Below are 22,301 nucleotides of genomic sequence, written 5' to 3' on the forward strand. Positions count from 1 at the left end.
AATAAACTAAACTCACCTGCACTCTGGGTCTTCCTGTTCTTGCCTGTGTGGGGTCGGTGATTGCAGACTGGCGCAGTGAGAAGGACAGTGCGGATATATATATATATATATATATATATATATACATATATATATATATATATATATATATATATATATATATATATATATATATATATATATATATCAGGCACGTTATAGTTAGAAATTAGTATTTAAAAAACCTTAGAAATTCACTAAAAAACCATAGGTTTCAGGGGCGTTATAATTAGTTGGATATTTCACTCGCACCTGCAATGCACTGCTGATGATGTCACATATTACATCACTCATGACATGGTCAGTAACATCACTCATGACATCACTAGTGACATCTCAAATGACATCACAGATGACATCACTGATGACCTCATCCAGTGAATGTGTGTTTTTCTGAAAATTATATGTTTTATATATGTATATCTCAAGGTTGATGGAAGACTAAATGGGTATTTAAGTGTCTGAATGGATGCTTTTGTTTGTGTAAAATTGATTTGTATAACTAACTGATTAAGTGTATCTTAGTGAATACATTGGTTAGTGAGTACTGTTTAAATATGTAAATATCTGTATCAGTCTCTCATTTTGTGTGTAAGTGGATGCATGGGTTGGTTAATAGCTATATGAGTGTCTATATGGGTTATTACCTGGTATTTTGAGTATCAGTATGAGTGTCTGTATGGTTAGGTGGGGAGCATTAGTGCATAGATGCATGAATGAGTGACTCACTGTTTGTATGGGTTGAAGACAGCATGTGTGCAGGACTGTATGAGTGGATGAGTGTGTGTATGGGTGTGTTGGTGAGTGAATGGCTGTCTCAATAGTGTATTTATGAGTAACTACATATGTTTTAAACTAGTATATGTGAGTATTGGTGTATATAAGTCAGTATATGTGAGAGTGAGAGATTGAAAGAGTTCCCGTATAAATAGGTATGTGTTTTTATAAGTGATTGTTTAAGAGAGCAAGTATGTGTACATTTCTGTAGAAGTAAGTGTGGTGGTGTGTGTATAACCGTATATGTAAGTAAACTGATGTTCCATACTTTGTTTACATGTGTGACTATGTGTGTGTGTAACTCTATGGATGAATGGGTAACAGTATGTATAGGTGTATGAGTACATATGAGGAGTGAGTACATGTATGAGTGACTGTATAGGACTGTTGGTGAATGAGTGGATGTGTGTGTAGATCTTGGAATTACTGAATGGGTATGTTGTAACTGGTATTGGTATGTTTATTGTTTTGAAAATGTTAGTTTGCATTTTTGAGTGTGTGTATCAAAGGTTTTATTAGGTTGAGAGGAGGTCTGCCACTCTATCACAAGGATGATGTCAGCAATGATGTAATCAGTGATGTCACTGACCATGTAGTGAGTAATGCAATATGTGACGTCATCAGCAGTGCATTGCGGGCACGCGAGTTATAGTTAGCTGAACTAACTAGAACGGGGGGATTTCACTGGTTTTGTACAAGTGAAATGTCCAACTAACTATAACGCCCCTGAAACCCCTTGCTTTTTCAGTGAATTTCTAATGTTTTTTAAAATGCTAATTTCTAACTATAACGTGCCTGAAACCTACGGTTTTTTCAGTGAATTTCAAAGGTTTTATAAATGTTAATTTCTAACTATAACGTGCCTGAAACCTTTGGTTTTTCAGTTAATTTCAAAGGTTTTAGAAATACTAATTTCTAACTATAATGTGCCTGAAACCTATGTTTTTTCAGTGAATTTCAAAGGTTTTTTAAATGCTAATTTCTAACTATAACGTGCCTGAAACCTATGTTTTTTTCAGTGAATTTCAATGGTTTTTTAAATGCTAATTTCTAACCATGCCTACACAGTTAGGATATGTGAAGAAAGAGGAAAAAAAGCACAGGAAGAAGCAAGCCAAGTGCAGAAAAAGGCAACAGAAGTCCAGAAAGACAAGAAAAGTGCAGGAAGAAGCAAGAGATGTGCAGAAAGAACCAACAGAGGAGCAGAAAGTCCTCCTGTGACCCCAACATTTTAGTAATGGGTACTGGTGGTAACTGACTCTGACTAACCAGGAACAGCTATGTATAAGTGAAAGAGAGGGGCTCGTTATGACCCGTAGGGAAATAGAGCACCAATATACTGTAAAGTAAAGCAAAAAGTTTTCCCTATGGGAAGTATTATTTCCTGCTTCTAAATCAGGACTCAAATAGACAAATTCAATCCACAACATTCATTCATCTTGCATTTTGTTGGTTAGGAAAACACTCACCAGAAGGGAACGAAAAACAATCTGTTTATAAAAATATACAATTTATTTTAAATAAAAAACATATGAATTCCTATGTGTAACAGGTTAAAAACATACAATACACAAATAAAACCACCTAATGTGGATGTGGAGAAAGTTTTTCAAAAAAGACACTATTATCTGTCTTAGTTATGTCATTTCGGTCCCTCGTTTGACAACAGTGGGGGAAACATTTCTTTTCCTTCAACCAGATTGTTTGTTGACAACACCGAATATGACTGGATGTAAGTGCGTCAAAACCAGGAACAGCGCCAGTGCTATGCTAAAAGACACTTACTGGCACATGCATCAGCAATGCCATTTGCGATTCCTTATTAGCGAAAAATAAAGATTTGCTCATAAGGAATAGCAAAAGGCTATGCATGTAGAAATCACTTAAAAAATAGCGATTTGAAACATTCCTTAATTGCAACTTGCAAATTGCGAGTCGCAATTAAGGAATACCTCCCCATTCATTCCTATGGGCCTAGAGGCCCATAGGAATGAATGGGAAGACATTCTCAATTTGCGATTCTCAATTAGAGAATCGCAAATTAAGAATACAATTTCAAGGGTGACAGAGTGTCAGAAGGACACCCTGTTGCACCCCTGAATACTGCATATGAGTACATCTTGCACACACACATGCCCCAAGGGCATGTGTGTGTGTAAAATGGAACTTTGAAAAAAGCACTTTAGCGTATTTTTCAACGTTTTTGCAAATTACCATGAACTTCATGGTAATTTGCGCCACCTATTAGCGAAATCGATAGTTTTTTTACTTTAATGCATTGCATTTAAGGAATCTCAATTTTTTGCATTTGGGATGATGCAAAAATACAGATCGCAAAAGGGCAGATTCTGAGAATCTGCCCGTTTGCGACCGGTTTTTGCTTTGATGCATGTGGGCCTTAGAATACAGTGAAAACACCTACATACACTAGGGAACACTATGCATTGGGGTACCCCTGTAATGAGCGTGACCTCCTCTGTATTTGCCATGAGTTAGTACCTAGGTCCTTACAAGAGTACATGGTTAGTGACTGGATGATTAGAGTGCTGCAAGGACTGTACATGGTGATTTTATAACTGCTTGGGTTTTGGCGGATTGATGGGATAAGTACATGATGTTGGATAGGTGGTTGGAGGAGTGCATGGGTAGTGACAGAGGGATTTCTGGAGTGCACGGGTACTACCTGGGTAATAGGAGGAGTGAATCAGTACTGTGTAGGTGGTTAGTAGTCTGCATAGGTAGTGCACAGGGGATTGTAGCCGTGCATGTGTTAGTGCCTAGGTCACTCTATGAGTACATGGGCACTGACTGGAAGATTAGAGTACTGTAATGAGAGTGCATGGTGAATTTATTAGTGCCTGGGTTTTGGCAGTTTGATTGGATAAGTACATGGTGTTCATTTGGTGATTGGAGTAGTGCATAGATAGTGACAGGGCAATGGCTGGACTTCATGGGTACTGCTCAGGGTATTGTAGCAGGGAATGAGTGCATGGTTAGAGACTGGATGATTAGAGTGTTGCACGGAGAGTGCATGGTGAATTTATAAGTGCTTGGGTTTTGGTGGATTGATTGCATAAGTACACCCATGTCACACCAGGCCTGCCCCCTCCCTTCACCACTGTGCAAACGAGCCCCCTGGCGGGTTTTAATTTTGGGAATTAATTCCCTTTGAATCCTGAGGTTCCCTGGGGGCCAACTAGCCCACCATGTAACTCCAGTAAGTGCCACAGAGCTGTTTTGCAGAGAGGTGGTCCAAAGCCACTCCCCTTATTGCACCTCTCTGCAACGCAACTCTGTGGTGCTTACTAGACGTTCCTGTGACATGTGAGGTCATAAGCAGTGCATTGCAGGGGCATAAGTTATAGTTAGCTCAAGTAACTATAACTGCTGAATTTCTATGGTTTTGTACCAGTGAAATGTGAGCCTAACTATAGCATCTGTGTAACATTTGTTTTTTCAGTGAATTTCTACTTTTCTTAAATGTAATTTCCTAACTATAATGAACACTGTAACCTTTGTATTTGAATGGGTATTTGGGAGGCTGTGAGAGTGTCTGAGTGGTTCTGTGAGTAGGTGCATGGATGCCTGAGTGGGTTTGTGAGTTGGTGTGAGAGTGTTTAGTGTGTCTGTAAGTGGGTGCATGAGTATATGAGTGGGTCTATGGGTGCACATGAGAGTGTCTGACTAGGTCTGTGAGTGGGTATGTGAGTGGGACTGTGGGTGGGCCTGTGAGTTTGTGAGTGTGTTTGTGAGTGGGTGTATCACTGTCTGAGTGGGTCTGTCAGTGAATGTGTTGGTGCCTGAGTGGGTATGTCAGTAGGTGTGTGAGTTATTGAGCCACAAAAGAACCCTGCTTCTTTATCCAACAAGAGTCCACAATTTTGCACAAAATATCTACCTCAGTGGAATACTTTATACTGGTTAATTTCTAAGTATGTATATGTATGTATAAATGGTTTTGTAGAGCGCACTGTTACTGGGGAGTATCCTGGCGCGAAGGGAGAAGCAAAGGCAGATGAGCAGGGATCAGTTTAGAAACTGCTACTGAAAAGGTGGGTTTTCAGATTCTTTTTAAATTGGGCTACTGTTTGACTAGAGCGCAGATGAAAGGGGAGAGCATTCCAGACGCGGGCAGCAACTACAGCAATGGACTGTCCTCCTAGTCTGGTTCGCTTGAATCGGGGAAGGGTCATTTTAAATAGAGAGGATGAACGAAGAGCTCTTTTAGCGGCATACAGTGTGAATCTTTTCTATAAATAGGCTGGTCCTTGGTCATGGGTCGCTCTGAACGCAAGTACCAGGGTTTTAAAGAGGATACGTTGCGGAACTGGAAGCCAGTGGAGGTCAGACATATGGGACCGGACACTCTTCCATCTGGGGACGTTACAGAGAAGACGAACAGCGGCATTCTGAATGACCAACAGACGTTTGGTCAGATAGGCTGGGATGCCGCTGAACAGGGAGTTCGCGTAGTCCAGTCTTGCTAAAATGAGTGCTCGGGCAACCGTCTCCCTCGCCTCTCTAGGGAGTAATGGAAAGAATTTCCTGAGCATTCTCAAGGTGGAAAAACACGTTCCGGTCAATTTTTTTATATGGTCCTCAAATTTTAGATCCTCTCCGAACCAAATCCCAAGATTTTTCGCAGGGCCACCCATTTCCTTAGGGCATGGGATGTTCGGGGGCCACAGCGCGTTTTTGAAACCTGGGGGGAAAGATCCAAAAAAGAGGACCTCTGACTTGTCCTCATTATATTTTAGTTGGGCCAACGTAAGCCATCGGAAAACTGAGGCTAGGCAGAGAAGGACCTTAGCTGTGTCTAAATGGACGTCAGGCCAGGTAAAGAGAAGCTGCGTGTCATCCGCATATCCTATGATCTTAGCCCCATACTGTTCCGCAAGATACACCAGAGGGGTAATATAAATGTTGACCAGCAGGGGGCTAAGAGTGGAACCCTGTGGGACCCCCGTGAGGAGTGGTTTTGGTTCCGAGGCATGAGGTGGCATCCAGACCTGTTGAGTCCTTCCCGAAAGAAATGAGGACACCCAGGCCAAGGCATTGCCGCCAATGCCGATGGCCGATAATCTGGCGATAAGGAGAGCATGGGGGACGGTATCGAAGGCGGCAGAGAGATCCAATAGGATTAGGACTGCTCTGCCGCCCCCGTCCAGACACTCCCGAATCGACTCCGTCATTTCTACCAGGGCCGTTTCAGTGCAGTAAGCAGCCCTGAATCCCGATTGGGCTGGGTGCAGGGCATTGGATGACTCTACAAATATATCTAGTTGTCGGAAGACTACTTTCTCACAGATTTTGGTTAAGGCAGGGAAAAGAGAAATAGGCCGGCGGTTACCGGGAACCGAGGCATCCAGGCCTGGTTTCTTCAAAAGCGGTAAAAGCTTAGCCTGTTTCCACTCGGCGGGAACCACTGCCGAGGAGAGAGAGAGGTTTACGATCTGGGTAACCTCCCCACAGACAATGCTGGCCACTCCCGACAGAACCCGAGCCGGACACGGATCGGTGGGAGACCCTGATTTAAGGCATTCCAGAGGAGGCAAAACATCACCCTCTGTTACCAGCTCAAAGTTAGTGAACTGTAGGGTATCTGAGGGATCGGGCATACCGGGGATGATAAATTCTGGATTCTCAGTCGATGATGTGGAAGTGAAACCCTGCTGAATCTTGGCTATTTTGTCTGTAAAGAAATTTGACAGAACCTCACACCATTCCCCAGAGGATGGAAGGGTGGAGGATTCTGCAATAGGGGAAACAAAGCTTTTAACAATAGAGAAAATTTCTCTACTGTTGTTTTCCGCTTTAGCTATTCTACCCGCATAGTATAGTCCTTTGGCAGCTTTAATGGCGGTATAGTATTTCTTTTGGGCAGTGCGCAGGGCGACCTTTGCGTCTAAGCTATAGACACTCCTCCAGACTCGCTCCAATTTTTTACAACCCAGTTTTTGCTCCCTCAATTCAGGGGAGAACCAGGGTTGAGAGGGGCAGTGACGAAGTCTGGGTATGGTAGCATGTTTGGTGGACGCATTTGTCGCCTGTTGCAACCTCCCATTGAAATCATCAACCGCCATGTCCAACTCAGGTGGGAGGGACTGATGATTATTTAACAATTCTTGGCTAAACACGGCCAGGTTAATCTTCTGAGGGTGAATGATGGGGGGTGTCAAAACTGAACTGCCCACATTACCCACTTCCCATGAGAACCTGACCAGGTCGTGATCAGACCAGGTGACTTTTTCCGGGTCTGATAATTTAAGGGGGAAGTTAGAACACACTAGGTCTAGAAGGTGACCCCCTGAATGAGTTGGAGATGACACCCATTGCCTGAGCTGTGACAGATCCAAGACCTCTTCAAGTCTGCGCGATTCCAGAGCGTCAGTGTTATCGACGTGAATATTGAAGTCGCCGACCAAAAGGAATCTGGGAAAGTCAGGGCCCGAGGCACAATACAGTCCTCCAACGCCTCAAGGAAGTGCATGGCTGGGCCTGGGGGCCTATAGACCAGGGATCCTCCTAGCGTAAAATGTGGGCTAATGATAAGAGAAAAGTGAAGAACTTCGCCCTCCACCCCCACTGCTAGCTGTTCGGAAGAAAAATGCCAATCATCTTTGAATATTACTGCTAAACCTCCTCCTCTACCAAGAGGTCGGTCCGCTCTGGCAATCTTAAAGCCAGTTCAATGGTCGGAGCACACGAGTTATTAAGCCATGTCTCAGAGACAAATAGTATCTCGAGCTGGCCCTCCGTTAGAACCTCGAAGATGTCAGCTGCATGTTTCACCATAGATCTAGCGTTAATTAGGCCAGCTCTAACAGTTTTCGTGTGATCCATGTCGGCGCCTAGGCATGGGGGAAGCGTGAGCTGTGAAGAGAAGCCGCATATCGGGCATGCCGTTCCGATAAGCTCAGACCCTCTTCGTTGACAGCTGCTTTGCTCATCAAGAGGAGCTATATTCAGGAGATCAGAGCGGGAGTAAACAATTCTATGTTGCCCATCTCGGTCATATGGAGGGCAGGCAGTGTGGCTAGCCCTGGGCCCGTCCAAGGCACGGACGGGCACAGACGGGCCCTCCTTTGGCGCTCCTTCGGCGCGCAGACGTCGCGCCCGCTGCGTGAGACTGCTGCGCGCTCTGGGACACATCGCTATTTGTAGCCCAGGCCCCTCCCCGAGCTGGACCTCTAACTCGAGTCCAGCCGGGGTCCGGGTCCGCCCAAGATGGTGCATGACCTAGCCCTCCACGTCAATCGGCACAGGCAAGCCGCGGTGGAACGGGGCCCAGGGGGACCGGTAAGCAGCGCACACAGCGGTACACCAAGGTGATTTTAAAAATACAAACTACACAATTATTAAATCAATTGAAGTTTAAAAATAGATTTTTTAAAAAGGGTCGACTGAAAGTTGCAGCGTGTGGCGAGTAGCAGAAGAGATCACTCGCAGTCTGCTTCGCCAATCCCAAGCGCGATCACAGGATGCTGCCACCACCCTGGTCAAACGCACTGACACGCCACAGTCAATTCTATTTGTAGCCCAGGCCCCTCCCCGAGCTGGACCGCTAACTCGAGTCCAACCGGGGTCCGGGTCCGCCCAAGATGGCGCCCGACCTAGCCCTCCATGTCAATCGGCACAGGCAAGCCGCGGTGGAACGGGGCCCAGGGGGACCGGTAAGCAGTGCACACAGCGGTACACCAAGGTGATTTTAAAAATACAAACTACACAATTATTAAATCAATTGAAGTTTAAAAATTGATTTTTTAAAAAGGGTCGACTGAAAGTTGCAGCGTGAGGCGAGTAGCAGAAGAGATCACTCGCAGTCTGCTTCGCCAATCCCAAGCGCGATCACAGGATGCTGCCACCACCCTGGTCAAACGCACTGACACGCCACAGTCAATTCTATTTGTAGCCCAGGCCCCTCCCCGAGCTGGACCGCTAACTCGAGTCCAGCCGAGGTCCGGGTCCGCCCAAGATGGCGCCCGACCTAGCCCTCCACGTCAATCGGCACAGGCAAGCCGCGGTGGAACGGGGCCCTGGGGGACCGATAAGCAGCGCACACAGCGGTACACCAAGGTGATTTTAAAAATACAAACTACACAATTATTAAATCAATTGAAGTTTAGAAATAGATTTTTTAAAAAGGGTCGACTGAAAGTTGCAGCGTGAGGCGAGTAGCAGAAGAGATCACTCGCAGTCTGCTTCGCCAATCCCAAGCGCGATCACAGGATGCTGCCACCACCCTGGTCAAACGCACTGACACGCCACAGTCTATTCTATTTGTAGCCCAGGCCCCTCCCCGAGCTGGACCGCTAACTCGAGTCCAGCCGAGGTCCGGGTCCGCCCAAGATGGCGCCCGACCTAGCCCCCCACGTCAATCGGCACAGGCAAGCCGCGGTGGAACGGGGCCCTGGGGGACCGGTAAGCAGCGCACACAGCGGTACACCAAGGTGATTTTAAAAATACAAACTACACAATTATTAAATCAATTGAAGTTTAGAAATAGATTTTTTAAAAAGGGTCGACTGAAAGTTGCAGCGTGAGGCGAGTAGCAGAAGAGATCACTCGCAGTCTGCTTCGCCAATCCCAAGCGCGATCACAGGATGCTGCCACCACCCTGGTCAAACGCACTGACACGCCACAGTCAATTCTATTTGTAGCCCAGGCCCTTCCCCGAGCTGGACCGCTAACTCGAGTCCAGCCGGGGTCCGGGTCCGCCCAAGATGGCGCCCGACCTAGCCCTCCACGTCAATCGGCACAGGCAAGCCGCGGTGGAACGGGGCCCAGGGGGACCGGTAAGCAGCGCACACAGCGGTACACCAAGGTGATTTTAAAAATACAAACTACACAATTATTAAATCAATTGAAGTTTAAAAATAGATTTTTTAAAAAGGGTCGACTGAAAGTTGCAGCGTGAGGCGAGTAGCAGAAGAGATCACTCGCATCTGCTTCGCCAATCCCAAGCGCGATCACAGGATGCTGCCACCACCCTGGTCAAACGCCTACCTCCTTGGGTAAATGTCCAGTATGAAATATACACTACACCTGCGTAATGGAGCATGAGAAAATGTCACCAGTGACATTGTATGTGTGTTTTGGCAAAGTGATTATTCCTGGTGCGTCAAACTTTCTATAGAGAAGATGATGAGAGTACAAAGAGGTAAATCTCCACCACATAAGGGTATTTCTTCTTAACTATTTGATGCACATGCATTTTTGTTTGGTGCAGATGTCCTCATATTCCTCTGCATCAAGCGCACCTCTCCAAAATTGTGAGGGGGGCTGCGTGTTAAGCTGTCCATCATCCTGGCAAAGGCAGGAAGACCTTTGTGTACTACTAAGGTGGGTGCGGCCGAACTGCGATGCTTCCAAGTGATTTGTGCATTTGAATTCTCTTAGTAATTTAATGGGAGAACCATGTACTCTGCTTTCACTAGGTAAAGGCAAGAAAGGGCCCCCTCGTCATAGTCACTACAGATTGCGCTCCAGTACATCAATGATGCATTCACCTTCAAGAAGCATTTCAGATCGCATTTCATTGTGGAATTGCCAAGAAAGCACAGTCGCTTTGCTTTCACTAAGCAAAAGAGTAAGGATAATTTGTCCTTTACAGAAAATGAAGCTTAAGCTGGGGTACCAGCTATATTTATAATTGCTTGCTGCTGAGGTTTAATTTCAGTCAAAAGAGCATCAGGGCCTGTACGGACCAGGGACCCCATCCCCCAGGGCCTGACCAAAGCTAAATAGGAGCGGGGGCCGCGTGGTTAGACTTACTGGAGCTAACAGGATCTGAAGTCCTCTCAACAATCACTTCTGGGCCCCCAAGAACCATCAGCATCCAAGAGGTCTACAGCCCCCCAAACCAGAAATACTCCAGTAGGCGTGTTTGCTGAGTGGTCTGCACAGAGGCTGTGGCCTCTGAACACCTCTCAGCAATTCCGCTGTGCAGGACTTACTGCAGGTAACTGGAGGGCATGTTGGCCTACAAGGACACTCTGGAGCAATAAAGACTTCATCCCCCAACCAGCAGTGCACCAGGAGGTGCATTTGCAGGGTGGAGGAGAAAGAGAGCATGGCCTGCAAAGTCCCCTCTGCAATCACACTGTGTGGGACTTATTGGAGGTAACACGTGGGCTTATTGGTCCCCATGGACCCTATGGAGCCAAAGGGACTTCATCCCCCAACCAGCAGTGCACCAGGAGGCACATTTGCAGAGTGGTGGAGAAAGGAGCGTGGCTACCGACAATCTCTCAGCAATCCCGCTGTGAGGGTCTTGCTGGAGGTAACAGGAGGACTTGTTGGCTAGGGGATTTCATCCCCCAACCAGCCGTGCGTCAGTAGGCGTGTTTCCAGAGCGGAGGAGAAAGGGGCCATGGCCTGCAAAGTCATCTCAGCAATCGCTGTCTGAGGGACTCACCGCAGGTAACAGGGTGGCAAATTCGCCCTTAAGGATGGGATTCCACCTCCTGCCAGCAGTGCACCAGGAGGTTCGTTTGCAGAGTGGTGGAGAAATGGGGCATGGCCTCTGAAGACCTCTCAGCAATCCCATTGTTCGGGACTTACTGGAGGTAACGGGAGGGCTTGTTGGCCCCCATAGACCCGATGGAGCCAAATGAACTTCATCACCCAACCAGCAGTACACCAGGAAGTGCATTTTCAGAGTGGTGGAGAAAGGAGTGTGGCTACCAAACAATCTCTCAGCAATCCCGCTGTGTGGGACTTACTGGAGGTACCAGGAGGACTTGTTGACCCCCAAGGACCCTCTGGAGCCAAGGGGACTTCATCCCCTAAGCAGAAGTGTGACAGGGGGCATGTTTGCAGAGTGGTGGACAAAGGGGGCTTGGCCTCAGATGACCACTCAGCAATTCCGCTGTGCAGGACTTACTGAAGGTAACAGGAGGACTTGTTGGCCCCTGGGGCCAAGGGGACTTCATCCCCCAAGCGGGAGTGCACCAAGAGATGCGTTTGCAGAGTGGTAGTGTAGGGGGAGTGGCCTCCAGTGACTTGCCGGAGGTGTTTTCCATAAAAAAACACTTTACGGGAGGGGGATGCATGCTTCCCCTTCCCTGGGCCATTTTCAGCCCCAGGGGCCCGATCCCTCAGGCGAGTCCTTTTTTACTGGGAGGGTGGCTGTGCTGCCGCTCTCCCCGGGGTGATTTCGGCCTGGCCTTTTCCTTTGTTATGTATCTTTTTTTTAAATGGGAGGGGGGGCGTGAGGCCTCACTCCCAGGCTGATTTAGACCCGGGGTCCCCATCCCCCGGGGCCTAGCCCCTAATGTGAGTGCCCTGGTCCCACCCAGGGCACCCATTTGGCAATGTTGGAAACCACGGGAAAGCCTTAAGGCCCCAACACCCCAACATTTTCAATGCTCTCGCTTGCTGGAAGCAAGCACAGTTTGATATGGCTTGGCGGGAGTGGCAAAGCTCCCACCAGGCCATAGCAAACAGCTACCTCCCAAGGGTGGCCACTCTGGAGATAGCAGGAGCTGGGCCTGGGAGGTGGTGGTCCCCAGGGCCATTTATGGCTCTAGGAGATGGACCACGCACCCCCCTCCATTACAGAACACAACCCCCAAGAGGTGGGAAAGCGGGGGGCAGCACTCCCCCCCTCATTTTTCATATGTAGCTCTTCCAGGTGGCTGTCCCCAGGTCTGCGGGACCCACACATTAAATCATCATTTGCCATGGGGAGGTGGCGGTCGCCAGGACACGGATATGCCTAGGGCAGTCCCCTTATAATTTAATAAAAATGCCCCAGGGAGGTGGTGGTCCTCGGGGCTTTTAGGATCAAAGGAGGTGGGCCCATGCACCCTTTTCATATGTATTTTACACATGCCCACAGGACGGCCCATTACAAATAACTGGCAGGACTCACGCTACATTCTTTTTCTTTCCCAGCGGGAGTCGGGAATCCAGCGTGATTCCCACCTAAATCTTTTTCTTTAAATCCTATTTTTGGCACTGCTGGGTCCCTATGGGACCCCACCCCTCCCACCCCGCAAGAGGCACTGGGTGTTAGGGGGTGTCTATTCTGCCACCTTTTCTGTTTTTGTAAGGTTTTTTAGGTGACGCGGTTCAACCAAGTCACAAGATGGCTGCCAACACTTCCTGGTTTGAAGTGTTGGCAGCCAATCACATCTTCGATGGGGACATTGATCCTCAGTGTTACCTGTTGTATATATTAAAAATCTTTACATTTCTTGGTGTTAGAAAGGTGGGTCTCGAGTTGGCAATGGTTTGCACCTTCCTCCAAGTAGGGACCCTTCTTCCTAGTCAGGTTAAGGAGAATACACTTCTAAAATAACCCCTGCTCACCCCCTTGGTAGCTTTTCACGAGCAGACAGGCTTATCTCAGAGGCAATATGTAAAGCATTTGTGCATGCATACAGTAACACAGCGAAAACACTACAAAGGGACACCGCACCAGTTTAGAAAAAATAAGCAAAACTTTATCTAAACCAACAAGACCAAAAACGACAAATATCCAACACACAATACTGTAAAAATAGTTACTTTGCAAGATAACCTTCAATTTGTAAGAATAGCTGAAAAACACAGTTCTTCCGAGCCGGTAGCTCTGTCCGGGGATACTGCGATGCTGGAAACGACAGTGTCTAACAGTTCCAGGCAACAGTATGGGCCAGCTAAAGCGTAGGCAGACTAGTACACAGTACCTTTCTCATTGCAACCAATCCCGTTGGTACGGGTCGGTCGGGGCAAACGTACTGGTTGTGTTGTGAAGTGGAAGCGGAGCTGCGTGCGGTGCCTCATGGGGAGGTGCAGGCAGGGGCTCGGTGATGGTCATCCAATGAAATTGGGGAGACCAAGGCTTATGATGCAGAGTGAGGCGGTGCACAATGCGGTGCTGGCAGGTCACTGTACTGCCAACGGAGCCGGTCGATGTTCGAGTCTGGCAGCGACGGTGTCGGTGACGTCCGGGCAGAGTGGAGCGAGGGGGTGCAGAATGAGATGCCCACAGGATGCGGTGCAAGCAACAGTTCGGTGACAGTCACCCAGCGGCAACAGTGAAACCAAAGATGCGCTGTGAAGTGCTGCAGTGCCTTCTGCAGTTACTTCAGGACACAGAACCAGCGATGGAGTTGGTGACATAGTCAGATACTCTTTTCTTCTGTGGTCACTGAAACTAGCGGTTCCAGCAACGGTGTACAGAAGGAGGGTGATTCTTTGCTGCTCCTGAGACTTCTTGAACAGGGGGCAAGCTCTACCTCAAGCCCTTGGAGATACATTGTCAAGCAGGATATACTCACAGTTCCTCTCCTTGGCAGAAACAGCTACTGCAGGCCAACCTCAAACAACACACAGCAAAGGTGCAGGACTCCTCCTCCAGCTTCTTCCAGCTCTTGAAGTCCACAAGTGATCTAAAGTTCTGGGGTCTGGGCCCCAATATTTACATCCCATTTCTCTTTGTTCTCTGGTGGCAGAGAGGCTCTGTGCTTAGTCCAAACCAATTCAGTCCTCTCCGGTCCATCTTCCTGGCAGCAGGGGGAGACAGCATTGTCCAAAGCAGACCAGGCCCACTCAGGTCTGAAGGAAATCTCCCTCTACTCCTAATGCAGCCGAGGTCTATGCCCTGCCCTGACTCTTTCGGGAAAGGTAAGGCACTCATCCACCCCCCAGTAACTGTCTGGGAGAATGCACATCCCCATCCCCTGTCACTCCAAAGCCAGACAGTCAATACACAAACTTAGGAGAGGCCCACTGGATGGCTAACTGCTTGCAGGCCAGGTCACCCCCCTGCTGCCCAAACAGCTCCAGCTGCTCCTCAGCCCACCCGCTCCTCAGCCCGCTCAGAGCCGATCGCGGGTTTGCGCCAGCTGCGCCCCTCTGACGCTATTCGGAGTCTGCTTGGGGCTGAAGCCTTCTGGGCTGGTGTTTCCCCCTCTTTCCACTCCTGTTCCCCTGCTCCGTATTTTATTTTTATCTTTATTATTCTATCTTTGTTTTCCCGCCGCACAGCACTTTCCCCCCCTGCTCGAGTCTACTCCCCTCTTCCTGCCGCTGCCCCCTATTGCAATGCCCCCTCACCGCCCTGCTCCCGCCTCCCAGCTGCTCCTCCCTCCCTCACTGCCTTAAATGGCAGCCTCTGCACGGCCGCGCAGCGGACGCGTGCAGTCGTCGTGCCAAAGGCTAGCCCGTCTGCGCCTGTCCGCGCCTGGACCGCACCCAGCGCCAGACCCCCTGGACCCCGGACCCGCCATGATACCAGACGTCGATACGACACCAACACCCTCCCGCTCTCAACACCGGCCGAGACCACCACTGCTTCCAGGCTGCACCCAAACGCACCCACGGACCCTTCACCTGCCACACCTGCAACTTCACATGCGACAGGACCACCAAACCTCCAAGAACCGGACCCACCCACTTCCGCTGCATACTCCTCAACACCCGCTCCGCGCGCAAACACGCCGTCGAGCTCTAGGACCTGCTCGACACCTTCGCCCCGGACGTTACCTTCCTGACTGAGACCTGGTGGAACGACTCCTCGGCGCCTGACATCGCCATAGCCATCCTGGACGGCTACAAGATCACCCGCAGAGACCGCACCAACGGAATTGGAGGAGGAATAGCCATCGCCCACAAGTCCACCCTCCAGGTCCTCACCCTCGCAGACGACTCCTCAATGCCGCCGAACACCTCCACTTCCAGATCCACACCGATCCCAACACCACCCTCAGAGGAACGCTCGTCTGCAGACCTCTCGGACCCTGAGCCCCTTTCAGAGACTCCATGCCGACCTCGCCAGCACCCACACATTCGCCTACACGGACTACATCCTACTCGAGGACCTGAACTTCCACCTCGAGAACAACAACGACGCCAACTCCACCTCCCTGATCGACCACCTTGCCAACCTCAGCCTCGGACAACTCGTCACTGAACCCACTCACACCGCCGGCCACACACTCAACCCTGTCTTCTCCTCAAGCCCCCACATCACCTTCAACCACACCACCGAACTCCACTGGACCGACCACCGCTGCATCCACTTCACCTTCAAGAAACCAACCACGCACCACCGCACCCAACAGCTACCTCGCTGATGCTGGGGCAAAGTCACCGAAGACCAGCAGACATTCACCCTCGCCCAGAACCCGCCGACCGACCCCACCGACACAGACGCCGCCGCCCGCAACCTCAGACAGTGGATCAACGACTGCGCCAACACCCGAGCCCCACTCAAGAAACCCTCCACCAACCACTCCAGCAAGAAAGCCGCCTGGTTCACAGAAGAGCTCCAGACCTCCAAACGTAGGAAATGGCTCCATGACCACACACCGGACAGCCTCGCAGCCCACAAGGACGCCATTCGCAGAGACCACCACCTCATCAGAACTGCAGAGAGATCTTCCTTCCAAGCCCGCCTGCACAACAAAGCACACGACAGCAAAGAGCTTTTCAAAATAGTGAAGGAACTCTCCAACCCCAGCGCCAACACCAACGATATCCCGCCCTCGCAAGATCTGTGCGACTCACTGGCCACCTTCTTCCATCGCAAGATCGCCGACATCCACAACAGCTTCAACACCTCACCCGCCTGACCGCTACAGACCCCACTCCGAACACCACCTGCATCAACCAGCTGACCTCCTGGTCCCACGACAACGAGACACGCATAGTCATGAACTCCATCCACTCAAGGTCTCCGTCAGACCCCTGCCCACACCACGTCTTAAACAAAGCCGACGCAGCCATCGCACCCCATCTACTGAAGGTCATCAACATCTCTTTCGACACAGCAACGTTCCCGGAAAGCTGGAAACACGCCGAAATCATCGTTCTCCTCAAGAAGCCCAAGGCGGACCTCAAATACCTCAAGAACTTCCGGCCCATCTCCCTGCTCCCATTCCTGGCGAAGATTATAGAGAAAATCACCAACAAACAATTGACACGCCACCTTGAGGCCAACAACATCCTCAACCCTTCCCAGTCCAGATTCAGACGAAACCACAGCACCGAGACAGCCCTCATTGCCGCCACAGACGACATCAGGCGCAAACTAGTCAACGGCTAAACGTCAGCCCTCATCCTCCTGGACCTATCAGCCGCCTTCAACACAGTCTGCCACCGCACACTAAGAACACGCCTCCAAGAAGCCGGAATCCAGAAGAAGGCCCTGGACTGGACCATGTCCTTCCTCTTCAGCAGAACCCAGCGAGTCCGCCTCCCACCCTTCCAATCTAAAGCCACCGACATCATATGCGGCGTACCCCAGGGCTCATCCCTCAGCCCAACTCTGTTCAATGTCTACATGGCCCCCCTCGCACAAGTGGACCGCAAGCACAACCTGAACATCATCTCCTACGCCGACGACACCCAGATCATCCTCTCCCTCACCAAGGACCCGCACACCGCCAAAACCAGCCTCCACGAGGGAATGAAGGTCGTCGCCGAATGGATGAGAAACAGCCGCCTGAAACTGAACTCGGACAAGACGGAAGTACTCATCCTCGGCCCCACCCCCTCTGCGTGGGACGACTCCTGGTGGCCAACCACACTGGGAGCAGCTCCCACACCCACAGACAATGCACGCAACCTAGGATTTATCCTCAACTCCTCCCTTTCCATGTCAAAGCAGGTCAACGCCATCTCCTCCTCCTGCCACAACACCCTCCGCATGCTTCGCAGGATCTACAAGTGGATCCCACCCGAAACCAGAAGAACAGTGACCCAAGCCCTCGTCAGCAGCAGGCTGGACTACGGCAATGCACTCTATGCAGGAATCCCGATAAAACTCCTGCAACAACTACAACGCATCCAAAACGCCTCTGCCCGACTGATCCTCAATGTCCCCCGCTGCAGCCACATCACCTCCCACCTGAGAGACCTGCACTGGCTCCCCGTCAACAAGAGGATCACCTTCAAACTCCTCACCCACGCACACAAAGCACTCCACAAAACCGGACCAGCCTACCTGAACAACAAACTCAACTTCCACACCCCTGCCCGCCAGCTCCGCTCCGCCAGCCTCGCCCTGGCCACCGTCCCACGCATCCAACAAACAACGTCCGGCGGCAGATCCTTCTCCTTTCTTGCAGCCAAGACCTGGAACACCCTCCTGCTCCATCTGCGACAGACCCAAGACCTGCTCACCTGTAGAAGGCTCCTCAAGACCTGGCTCTTCGAGCTGTAGCAGCACCCCCCTCCCCCCAGCACCTTGAGACCCTCATGGGTAAGTAGTGCGCTTTACAAGTTCATTGATTGATTTTTGGATTGATAAAGCAAGAAAATATTCACTTTCTAAAAGTGGAATTTTCAAACCCATAATATAAAAATCATCCTTACGAAAAGATGCATCTTTATATCCTGAGTTCAGGCATACTAAACTCCAATTTTCTACCTTGTCCCAGTGGGAAGTTATGTTTATAAGATGTTATAAATAAACTCACATTCTGTCCTATGGGACAGATAGCCTTTCGATAGTAAAAAGCGAAATACATTGTATTTCACCATCAAGACATGTCACACGCCTCAGTACATGTCCCACCTTTCACATACACTGAACCCTGCCTATGGGGCTAAGTTGGGTCTACCTCAGTGGAGACTCACATGTAGGAAAAGGGAAGGTTAGGGCCTGGCAAGTCAGTGCACTTGCCAGGTCGACATTGCCGGAACAAAATATGCACAGACACTGCAGTAGCAGGTCTGAGTTACATTTACAGGCTGCCTATGTGGGTGGCACAATCAGTGCTGCAGACCCACTAGCAGCATTTGATTTACAGGCCCTGGACGCACACAGTGCACTGTACTAGGCACTTACCAGTAAATCAAATATACCAATCATGAAATCACCAATCCATAAATACAATTTACAGAGAGAGCATATGCACTTTAGCACTGGTCGGCAGTGTTAAAGTGCCCAGAGTCATAAAATCAACAAAAACATGGTCCAAAACAGTAGGCAAAAAAGCAAAAAGTCTGAGGATAAACCCACTGGAAAAGCCAGGTCTAACACACTGCAACTATTGAATGGATTTACACCAATGAACAAAAAGGGCGCTTTCTGAAGCAACAGCTACCCTTCTGACAAATATGGTGTAATTCTGTTCAGCAGTTCGGTCTGTAGCTGTGTCTAAAGTTTCCTATGGAAATCAACACTGGGAAAAAGCATTTTTGGACCCCCCCTTTTTGTCGGACCCGCTTGGCGGGTGACCCTGAAATTTTCAAGACATCAGCTGAAGTGAGCGTCAAACTAGTTTTGAAAATTTTGCGAGGATTCTGAGTGCAGTGGTGAGGGAGAGTGTATGAAATATACTGGATATTGGTTAATTTGAAAAATATCGGCCACGGAGATGCAGAGGAGGCTGCACTTAAAGTTTTCAGAAATACAGTGCCCATAGCAGTGGATGCTGATAATAATGAAAGTGTGGAAAACACTGGAAGAGACCTGAATATTAAATGAAGGAGATAGGAGAAGCTAAAATGTACAAAGTTGTCCAAATGGTGGGAATCCAGATCACTGAAGCGATACCCCTAGCTACTACGAAGACCCCAATCCCGAAATGTTACGGGAATGGGCAAATAACAACAATGAATCTTCAAGAAGAATGCTTGGAATTCTAATAAAATATGCTAATATAGACAGAGGAAAAACACTGGAAGAGACAGATTGCTTATAGCTTGCCATAAGCACAGAGGGAGACCAAAAAGCAGTGAAAAAGTTCCCATCAGGCATGAAAGAATGACTTGTGAAATTGGAGGAATCCATCAAAGATTTCTGCATGATAAAATCGACTATAACAAAGGCCAAATCTATACTTGTTCAAGAAACTTTGAAAATAGCAAAGACTTTCAGAGACTGGCAGATTGAGACAAGAATTTCACTCTGAGCACAACAGTTTAGTCAGTTTGGAAGTAGACACTGACATTGAAGAAGGCGGAAGCTCATCACAGACAAGAGCGATTCCAACGGTAATAGATGAGTTGGATTTTTTATGGCAAGTCAGGCAGCTCAACCACCTCCCACAATAATACCAGCAAAGTCCAAAGCCACAAAGAGGAAAAGGCGCAAGAGGCGGAGGAGAATCAGGAAAGTCCAACCAAGCCACAGAAAAAGCTACAAAGCCAGTCAAGAAGTAAGAGAACCCACACAAGAAGTTGAAAATTCTATCATTAATTTAACTGATATTGAACTATTATTGTCCAAGGAAATTGACATACTTAAACTGGGAATTTCATTCTGTCCAAGTCAAAATATGAATTATGCACACATCTGTATAGATCTTTTTAAGCTAATAAGATATATCAATTTGAAGAAATGTTTCCTTACCCAACCAAGTAAAAGCAAACCAGCAGTATAGCGAAGTCTAGTGGTCAACCAAAGTGAGTTTAATGTTAGAATTGTGAGATTTGGAGAATGCCAACATTGGAATTCAGACTCCACTGAGCAAGGATTTACTGATCAATGAACAAGGACTTGATGTCTATGGAGATGTACCAACAAATTTCAAAGCAAAGTCTAAATGTATGCCAGCAAGGACCCGTTACGCCGTATACATTTTCAGTGGGCTTGTTATTACGGAATTCAAAACACTCTATAGTGATAGTGACAAAAAACATGTGTAAAACCTGTGAGAAGTTGGCCTGGCATATGCTGTCCACTAGTTATAGTGGACACCTTGCACAAGTCCAAACAACCCTCATTGATGATTGGTTTAAAGACAAGTTTTATTGTAAGCTATCCTAGTGGTAGCTGTGGAGAGCAGCCTTCAGGCTAAGCCTTGAAGGAGTGTAAAGCAGCTTGGTTTCCCAGATTATAACCTCTTGAATGACCAAATGCAAGGAGAACCACACAAGGTATATATAAAATATATGTATTTATTACTAAATACTCTCTACTAGCCTCTTAATGAGATTAGAGAACAAGATACACAATATCAACACAATAGGACTTCAGTAATTAGCACAATATACAATGGGCCCCTGGGGAGACAAAACCATATATTAAGAAAGTGGTATAAGAACCACGACTTGACTAGACACAGTGCCTAGAGCACGTAGAATCGCTGGGACCCCAAGGAACCACCCAAGGTAGTGGCACAGGGGCCCACGAGGGTCGCATGCAGTGTGAGAACACTGCAATGAGCTCCGTACAATTCTAGGGGAAAGTCGCGGTTGGAAAATTAAAGATTAAGGACACTTCAGAGAGGACTTGGAGAAAACCCTTTTAGACTTAGAAGGTTCTAAGGCCAGCATCCATGTCAGCACCGGAATACTTGTGTTAGCTCACCCAGGGATGCCGGGTGCATACGTGCCAAATGGTGTCGGGAATCGTCGCTGGTTTCAATGGTGAGTTGCTGCAAAAGGTTTCAATGGTGAGTTGCTGCAAAGTGCTGCTGCAGTGGAAAGGACAAGTGTCCGGTGTGATCCAAGCCCTGGATCGAGGATGTGAAGAACCTGAAAGCAGAGGGGACAGAGTCTGGGTCACTTAAGGGTGACCAGGGGCACAGTAGACCAATGCTCACCAATGTCGGGTGTTTCAGGTGTGCGGAGGTGAAGCATGACTCTGGTGCCACGGGGCCCAGGAGACATGGATGACAACCAGAGTCTGCATGCGAGCTGGCCCACAAAGGATGTCGAGTGCTGGAGGGTCGGCGTACGGATTGGAGACCAACAAGCCTTGGCAACAGCAACCCATGCGGTGAAAGTTAAAAGGTTTCGGGATGGGCCAGCAGGGTCCAGGGAACTCCCCAAGCAATGGAGAGTCAGGGCACGGCAGGAGCAATCAGGGAAGCCCATTCAAAGTTAAAGTACTCTTCTCAGGGACCCACAAGTTGATGGACAAGGCATCGCAAAGGGACCTCAAGAGGCATCACTAAATACCATTCCACGGGTCACTCGTGGAGTGTAGGCCATTACCCCCAGGTCCCTACGTCCTCGACACCTTCATAACAAAGTGAGATAATCCATCTCACTGACAGAAAAAAATAACGAAGGAATGCTGGACCTACCCTCCCCCTCCCGCTGGGAGTACATAAGCGTACAGGTCCGAGCATTCCCTCTGTTAATTTTTTCTGTCATTCCGACAGTGTCTTGGACGTGGTAGGAGCCAAGGCGCTCCTGTGTTTGCTGAACTTATGTGGGGGGCTGATGTTCGGTCCCTCCGGTGGTGGTTGCATCTCCCTCCCTGCCGGGTTTGGGGGGAGTGGCGCGGGCTGTGCTGGATGTTTCTTGAGCCGCGTAGCGGGGGTCATACCGCGTGGGTTCCTATTTTGCCCGATGGCCGCACCTCCCGGTCTGCCGGGCTTACTGGGGGGTGCAGCCTCTTCATGTATCCCGATTGGCTGATGGTTGCTTCCGCCTTCCAGTTTGTAAGTGCCTGTCTTCCGCCCCGGCCGAGGGACAGGCACTTCATTTCCCGGCGGTTTTTGCTCCTGATAAAACCGGGTCGGTGGGGTGAGTACCGCATAGCGGTCTTTTCGCTGCTGCATTGCTGTTCCTGTGCTGAGTTGGTTTTTTCCTCT

This window comes from Lissotriton vulgaris, chromosome 3_2, assembly GCF_964263255.1.
Source record: "Lissotriton vulgaris chromosome 3_2, aLisVul1.2, whole genome shotgun sequence".
In the NCBI taxonomy this organism is placed as follows: domain Eukaryota; kingdom Metazoa; phylum Chordata; class Amphibia; order Caudata; family Salamandridae; genus Lissotriton; species Lissotriton vulgaris.